The 8,547-nt window shown below is 38.0% G+C and overlaps 2 long non-coding RNA genes across 2 annotated transcripts; one reads left to right on the top strand and one right to left on the bottom strand.

The window, feature by feature from the left end:
• Nucleotides 1–1,443: 1,443 nt before the first annotated feature.
• LOC148735711 (uncharacterized) lies at nt 1,444–3,029 on the top strand. Its single transcript, XR_015998502.1, has 2 exons — nt 1,444–2,593; nt 2,712–3,029. It is a non-coding gene; the product is annotated as an uncharacterized LOC148735711 (long non-coding RNA).
• On the bottom strand, nt 2,971–5,844 carry LOC111331603 (uncharacterized). The gene is made up of 2 exons (XR_002694940.2): nt 5,571–5,844; nt 2,971–3,252 (listed from the first exon to the last, which is right to left on the bottom strand). It is a non-coding gene; the product is annotated as an uncharacterized LOC111331603 (long non-coding RNA).
• Nucleotides 5,845–8,547: the final 2,703 nt, after the last annotated feature.

Here is an 8,547-nt window from a genome sequence, read left to right as displayed (position 1 = left end):
AGTAATAATACGTGAGTGAATGATGACCTGCTTACACATACATTAATACTCGGCTACTCAATATTCGGCTCAACTTCGGCTACACGGCTCTCGGTCCCAATTTGACCGCGCCATTTTTTAATTTATTTACAAACTCGGACCCAGGCCGCGCGGTAAATGGCTGGTAGACTTCCTAAACTACTCATTTGCTCTGACGAAGGGCTAACGCTGGAAAAGTGAAGTGTACATGGGGGACTTTAAATTCATGGATGTCTATGACGGCTTCCCATTTGCCTTCATTTATTACCATATCCACGTACTTGTAAAACCCAAATTTCAGTTATGGTAACACTGATAGTTGACACACAAAGAGGACAACAAGATTGACTGGTAGTCTATTCCAAAATGAATTTAGTTAAAGCTTATTCTCTCCTGTAAACTTTTTCCCCAGTTTGTATGTTTGTTGCACCATGAAAAACATTTTTGTGTCCTCAATTTTTTTGACCCAAGGTATTTTTAGTTTGAAGGATAAATGTAAAGAAAATTTACATAAAATATGTGGCCAATCCGTTGTTGAGTACTTAATCTATCCAATGATACGGCAGTTGAGTTTCCTCTACTGCCTCCTTCCCCCGCTCTTCCCCCGCCTCTCGCTCTTCAACTGCCTCCTTCCCCCGTTCTTCCCCCCTCGCTCTGCAACTGCCTCCTTCCCCCGCTCTTCCCCCCTCGCTCTTCAACTGCCTCCTTCCCCCGCTCTTCCCCCCTCGCTCTTCAACTGCCTCCTTTCCCCGCTCTTCCCCCCTCTCCCCCTCGCTCTTCAACTGCCTCCTTCCCCCGCTCTTCCCCCCTCCCCCCTCGCTCTTCAACTGCCTCCTTCCCCCGCTCTTCCCCCTTCCCCGCCCCGCTCTTCAAGCATTATAACACAGAAACCCATCACAATCATGAAAACATAGCTAAAAACAAACAAACATAACACAAACAAAAGCAAAACGAAAAAACAAGAAAGAAAAAAAGAAATAAAAAAAGTCTCTGTATCCCATTTCTTTTCGTCTCATATAGCCCCTTATGTTCCGTGGCCATGCACGCGGTGTTGCACGGCGAAGAGCGAAAGCCATCGTTAGACAACCACAAATAAAAGGACAGTAAAACCTAAAGGCAAATTATATATAGCACAGTATAGCACTGCAAAGGTACTGCAGAGGTCGTAGGAAGAATTGTTGCGTGACAGACTCAAAAATTTCATTCATATTTGATTTTCTTCGCCAAGGTTTTGTTGCACTTTACCTGTCATATCTCTGACGTGTGACCGCGCCTCTTGATTTCTGGAAGGTTCGAGGCTTAGAATTAAATAATTTGTCATCTAAAAAAAAAGGATTGCCGGTGCTTGGTTTTTTACTTCTTGATTATTCAAAGATATTTTAAACATAATTAACAAATCTTAATCCTACTTAACATTTATATGGCGAATCCCAAGAAGGTTTTCTTAAATATCGACTAAGAATCTAAGAAATTTTTAAAAAAAAAGGCATTTTCAAAAGTCTAAGTATTTCGAAGGTGTGTGAAGTAGGTCAGGGATCTAAACAACTTAGGTGAGTCTGGTTCGCTAATTTGTTCTTACCCGGAAAAGAAACTCTTAGGTCGACAGCTTGCCTCAGTAATTACCTTCTTTGTATAGCTGAAAGAGCTGTTAAGATCGAATTTTTATACCTGCAGTTTGCCAAAATTGATGAAGAACTAACAGGCAAAGCATAAGAGCACAGGGCAACGATCGATTTTCCCTTTGAAAATTATATTCCTTATACATATATGCAAGTCGCTTCAAATTTTATAATAAGATTTGCTTTGTCAATAGCAAAGCTAATGAATTTAAAAGAAAATTAAAGAGATTTTTGTTTGGGTTCGTGGTTCAATTTGCAATGTGGCGAACAGAAGAGATTGAATCATTAGTGTGGGAAAGAAAGACAGGTATTTAGTTTTATCCTCCCACTTAAAGAAGGTTGCTGAAGGTGCCCATTTCAGAGTAATATACAGATTCCTGCTGATCCTTTCCATACACTTGAATAACCTCATGGAGGGGTAAACTAGACAAGTCTACAGTCTCGAGACATTACTTCCTATTAACGCTTTACATTATTACTGCTTTACATTATTATTGCTTCCAATCGATTATTCTAATCAATGTAATTTAAACAAATACGTTAAGGGCCTCCCGTATCTTCTATGGAGCTATAGCAATAAAACTCCCCTGAATTACTGAATCTCCTCTAATTACGGAATCTCCTACTAAAACTCCTCTGAATTACTGCTAAAAATCCTTTTGATACTGGGACCAAAGGAAAGAGCTTTCAATACGTGTCCTGCTGGGCTATTTGTCAACATCTGCTTAAGTTTGTTTCAGTTTTCATCCGGAGAATTGCGCTTATAGCTTTGACTTAAAAAGACGTGAACACATTTTGTCTTGTTACTTAGTTTCTACTTCACTGCCTAAGGAATGATGAGGAAGCACGCTTGTCTGCCCTTTGCCGTAATTCTTCTCGTAATTTTCGTCGTAGATGTTAATTGTTTTAATGGTGGCTTTCGGAACGGAAAGAGAGGATTACTTACGAAAGGAAAGGTTTGAGTTTGCTTGTTTTTTTCTTCTTTTTTTTCTTTTTTTTTTTTGCTATTTCATGTTTGCATCTTGCCGATTTATTTAACGTTTTTAATTCGATTCCTCTTTTTCCTTGCGTCAGCACGAAACTGTTCTAGTGAGGGATGCAACTGACGTAGTAAAAGATGGGAGAATGAATAAAGATACCCGGTTTCCGTTGAGAATTTTGAGGTCCAAAAGGATGCCAAGTAGCGTTTGTGATCTGGCGAGAGAACTTGGATGCTGATGAATGGAACGAAGGTCAATCTTGAACTCAAAGGCGTTGAAGGAAAATAACTGGTGAAATCTCGAGACCTATAGTAAGCACGACAACATGATTCTATGTCAGTCAGTTAACAGGATTTGTAGTCTAATTCTTTTAATGGCGACTTTGACGGTGTAATAAAATTTACAAATTTCATCAGTTTTAATTTTCATTACTGTCTCTCCAAAGGTCTACGCTATCATCTTTGCTTCCCTCCGTCTGTCGAACACCTTAAATTCTAAGAAAATTTCCATTTAATTCAAATGTAATTTTTCTCTTGTTCGCTTGCGTCGTTGTTTCTTGTCCAAACGTCATCTCGATAACCATTGGATTCTTTGCTTGGTTGTCCAGCACAGCACGCACTTGCAGAATTCCCAAGCTAAAGTACAGGGCAAAAAGCAAGTGTCCATTTGTAAACGTGTGTTCAAATATAGAAGACTAACTGGTATGATAATAGATTAGATTTATATAAATTTTCCCTCTATTCTTTTCTTGCTTGTTATTTCACCATGATAACTTTGATCGAAAGCTACGTTGTATTGCACTTTTGTTCTCCTCAAAAACGTGAACTGTTATACAGTGTATGACTATATACGAAAATGTTGAATATCTTTTAATTAAAGTAACATACTATCTTAGAAGTCAAGGGCCGGTTATTTACGCGTGGCCTAACCCGAACTGCGGTTTTATGCAGGCAGTGGGCCTTACGGACGTATTCTCTATAGAAGGGTTGTTTTTATCAAATATATGTCCTTCTACTGCCAGCGTTCGGCTCTCTTGACACATTGTTCACAGAAATTGACGTTCGGATAAAAGATTCAGTTAACTTCAAAATAGCTTTTAGCGCCGCTTCGTTGAACAACGGCTAAACTTTGTTTAAATAAACGGCTCTTTAAAATGTTTTACTGAAAGTCTATATGGAGATTGAGAGATTCTTCTCGTCTATTTTCCGAACGCCCCCTCATTTCCTTTGATAACGTATTACTCGATAGATTCCTTCTCGAGGTTCCAGGGTAAGAGCTATATATATCTTATTAACCAAGCGTGAGGGCCATACTGAGAGAATATCGGCCCGAGGTCTTGACAGTACGGACCTCGCTGTGCTCGGTCCGTACAAAAAAGACCGAGGGCCGATATTCTTCCTGTACGGTCCCGAGTAAGATTGGTTAATAAGACATTTATGATACGACTGAAGTTCAAAGGGACACAAGTGAGGTATCATTCGGGACCATTCGGGACAGTGCCCGGTCCAATAGTGAGAGAATATTGACCGGCAATAGAGCATTTTGATTGGTTGATTTTAGTTATTGGCCCTCTGACTGTCCGCGTCGTGTAATAAATGTTGATCTTACTCGTTAAGATATCCTTTAAATAGACTTGAGTCATACTTTTCATATTGTTTTAAATATTTTTTTGTAACACTCAGGGGATATTTTTTTTTTATTTCTTGTTCTAATTTCCTATTTCATTTTTTACTATGGGGACTAACTCACCTCTCTCAATTCTATTCTGATTGAAAATGCTGTTCACCAGCTTATAAAGGCGATACTAAAGGTGCCCCTACGAGGCTGTCAATCTTCTTGTATCGTCCTCGTTCTATCTCAACCAGCGAATCACGTTAATTTTCGTGCAACAGTTCCTGCATAGTAAGTAGGCGCCTTCGAGTTGTTTATGTTTTACAAAATCGTTTTATACCTTCAATTTCTTACATTTCCATTTTAATTCCGATGAAACAGACACAAGATTGGTCATAAAAAAATTATGATTAACTTATTGGCAGAACTAAAATCATACTTGGAAAGATATCTTAAGAGAAAATAGCCTTAAGGGGTTGTTACATAACCACAGAATAAACAGAAAATTCGGAGAAGAAAGAGCGTACACAAGTACCGCATCCAAAAAGACTAGGTGTCAGTTCACACGACTCAGTTGATTATACATCCAATGCGGAATATGAAAAGTACAAATTGCTTACCCTTAAGGTCACCTTAAAGAAAGAGGTGTTGAAGGTGTCAAATTAAATTTTAAGAAAGATGAACTGTTTTCTCTCAGAAGGAAAAGCTAACAATTACCCTACTTGCAAAGTAAGACCGCCATTGATATTTTCTTAACATCTAAATAAGTCTAAAAGCACACTTAATGAAAATTCCTGTTAGATTTCAATTGTGTCTTTTGACAGTTTTAAAACATCAGTAGCGTACTTTCTTTGTTTCTCCTCTCTTTGAAAGTTCAAACGTTTAAGAACGATCAAGAGGTTTTATGCTTTTCTTCCTTGACTCCTATACATGACACTACATGGGTGGATGAATGGTTGCTTGTACGGATGCATGATGGATGGATGGACGGACAGGTTGACCAACCGATGAATGGATGACTGGATAGATGAATGAACAAGGAAAGGAAGCAACGGGGAAACGAAAAAACGACCGACTCATCGAGCGACTGATCAAGCGAGTGAGCACCGACCGACCGACTGACCGAACGATCGAACGACCGAACAACCGAACGAACGAACGAACGAGCAAACGAATAAACGAACGAATTAATCAACGAATTAATAGTGCACCCATTCAAATTCAGGACTTTATGCCTTTTTTTAAATCTTCTGTAGGTTTGCAAAATGGGAACAACCGAACTTATAATGAAAATTTGTCAGAGTTTACTAAGGGGTGAGACCTTAAAGCTATAAATACAGACCTTTCTTTTATACAGTATCTTTTTCCCATGCGGAATAAGATTTCCAAAGCTTTCACCCTCAACAGTCAGCATCCCTATTACAAGAAAGGTACACAGAAATACGTATCGTTCGATCTTCATCTTTAGCTTTCGCATAAAGTCGCACTTCTACGATACTTTATATTTGGGCTTTTTATCCCATTGCAGCCTTTAAAGCCCATAGATAATGATTGCGAAATGGTATTCTAAAAGCATCTTCACAGTAAGTAATCCGAGAAAAATTAGTAGGGCGGGCGATAACGTTCATCTAATATCCAGAATAGACGGCGCTTGGTGCATTTAAAACGTATTTCAAATGAGTCGCTTAGAAATATAACCCTATGAGGTTAAAGTATATTTTGGTTGCATTAATTTTGTACCAACGAAACAAAGCATCAAGTTCAACAACTATATATGAAAAAAAAATGTATCATGTGGATGGGCCCAGCCAAAAACTTTTACATCCACACGGCTCCTTTGAACTTTAACCGTTAAGCTTAGTAGCTCCACAGAAACAATCGAAAAAAACAGAAACTAAACAAACGAAACAAAACAAAAATAACGAAGCAAGGCGAGAAAGAAAATGAACCAAAATGAAAGCTAAGTAGCTGTTGGTGGTTGCTGATGTTTGCCTGGCGTAATCTAGTTCTTAATTTCAGAGTGGCTGCTAGAGGTAATTGCAAGCTTTTTATCTTGGCTCCTACTCGAGTTTAAAAAAACGTTATTTTTTCTTTTTTAAATGGAAATGGGGATGAGCAAAGGAGACGTGACGACGGAAATTAATGTCAAAACTATGCACCCGAATGACTGGCCATCAAAATTCCACCTAGTCATAATTATATTTTTTAACTTTAGGGTTTTGAGAATTTATCATTCAAAATCAAGAGAAAACGTGTTCCAATTTTTTGAAGGAAAATGTCGCAAAAATATACACCAGACGACATCTTACGCAACAGCGTCGCGAGGCTTGACAGAATTTTGTCGTTTGTATCCACACTCATTACATTTTCTGGATTTTTTAATCTGCCAAGCACGCAAACCCGCCAGGATAAAACATTTTAGGATCACTGCGTTAGCGAGAGGAACACGCGGTAAAGAGGTATTGCAAAAAAATCTTTCCAAGTACTCCAGGCAAGATTTGATATGTTATACAGTGATGTCTTGCATATTTTGTTTTTGTCATATCATTTTAACACAAATGAATATCTCGTGCATGGCACCCAGCGCGAAAGAAGTTGTTGCGTGCAGTCCTTGGGAGACTTTATTACCTCAAAAGCACTTAGGCGTCAATTTACCAGTTCATTCCTGCTGGTCATTTAGTTTTACTTATCAAATCGATCATTTGGCTCATCCTATTGATATTAGCTAATACGTTACCCCGCATTTGCATCATAAAACACTTATTTGTCTGCTTCTTTAAAAAGATGGACCCAGCTGGTCACATCACATCCAGTTTTTTTTTTTTTTTTTTTGTCTTAATTACGATATATAGTAGTTTATCGGAAAGCTTCTATTCCCAGATATGGCATGAAGGCATTCTTCACGTAACCAAATGAGCATAAAAACGCTGAAAGGAATGGATCACAGATGTAGCCTTTTGGTTTCTTTTCTTCTTTCCCTTTTTCCCCTTCTTTTTCTTTTTTTTTTTTTAATCGTTTTGGAGAGATATTATTTTAAAGGATCACTATCTCTTTTCTTCAATTTCGATCTTGAATAATAAAGATTTAAAGTGCTCTCTCCAGTCGACAGATTCTCTTGGACGAATAAAACGGACATTAAGTCTGTTTAAGTTTTAGAAACCTCACTAATCCAGCTTCTTTCCGAGTCTTGTTTGGTTTTTGTTTATGTTACTTTCTCCGATATTGATTTTACTTTCCGTTTTTTAATTTGTTTTTTTGTTTGTTTGTTTGTTTGTTTTTTTTTTTTTTGGAATCTTTTATTCTACGTATTCAGTTTGCTCCTATTTTATAGTGTTCTTCTCCGCGAGATATCTCACCAGTTAACTTCGACCGAACAGTGCAGCCTCTTCCTTGAAGCAAACGTTTCAGGGTTAGGAACACAGTTCCCTTAACGAAGACGTATTTTGGGAAAGAAGAAACTTTGAAAGCACAACTCTAAACCGAATTCAAGCTTTTCTAAGCTTTTGTGTTACTTACCGTCTTCATGTGTAAAACATCATTATCTAAAACTTATTCGCCGAAGGCGAAGTGGATATTGTTGAATAATACCCGAGACGATGTCGAGGAGATTAATTCAACAGTATTCACCGAGCCTGAGGCGAATAATCGTTTTAATATGATTGCACAGGATAATTGCTAGGGTGCTTTCGAATTATGTTGTAATCATTCGTTTTGAAGTCGAAACCATTTTGATTATTCGTACCGTGATAAAAAGCCAGTTTCCACTAGAATTTTACAGGTTAATTTAATTCTATCAGAGAAAACTTCATATATTTCTTCTGAAAAGTGTTACTCCGTACTTAATAACATTTCGTGCTCTTCGGCAGTCAACTTTCCTCAGCGCGTTCAGTAACACTGACAACACGTGAGACGGTCATTTGCAAAAAAACTCTTTCCGAATTACCTTTGGCCTCTTTTTCAAAGCGAGTCCTGGTGCTCTCCCTTTTCACATGACAACAAGTTTCAATTCCCATGCAAATTAAACTCGTTTTCAAATGAATAGAGGGTAACAGGCCTCGTTTTGAAAAAGAGGCCAAAGGTAATTCGGAAATGGCCTTTCTGCATTCTGGCGCTCCTGCAAGGTGAGTATGGCGGGATATGATACGTCATCTCCTTCATCACCAGAGCAATGATAGTAAACTACGTTACATTAACAATTCTGTCAGATATTATGATTAAAACGATGATAATAATAACAATAATGAATACAAAAAACTGAATGAATGAAAGAATTTGATGCTTGTTGGTAAAAACGATTTGACGAAGGGTTTGATGTCAGT

The sequence above is a fragment of the Stylophora pistillata genome, chromosome 3 (genome assembly GCF_964205215.1).
Source record: "Stylophora pistillata chromosome 3, jaStyPist1.2, whole genome shotgun sequence".
NCBI lineage: Eukaryota > Metazoa > Cnidaria > Anthozoa > Scleractinia > Pocilloporidae > Stylophora > Stylophora pistillata.
Note: the sequence above shows the minus strand (reverse complement) of the source record. Positions and strands in the feature narration are given on the sequence as shown.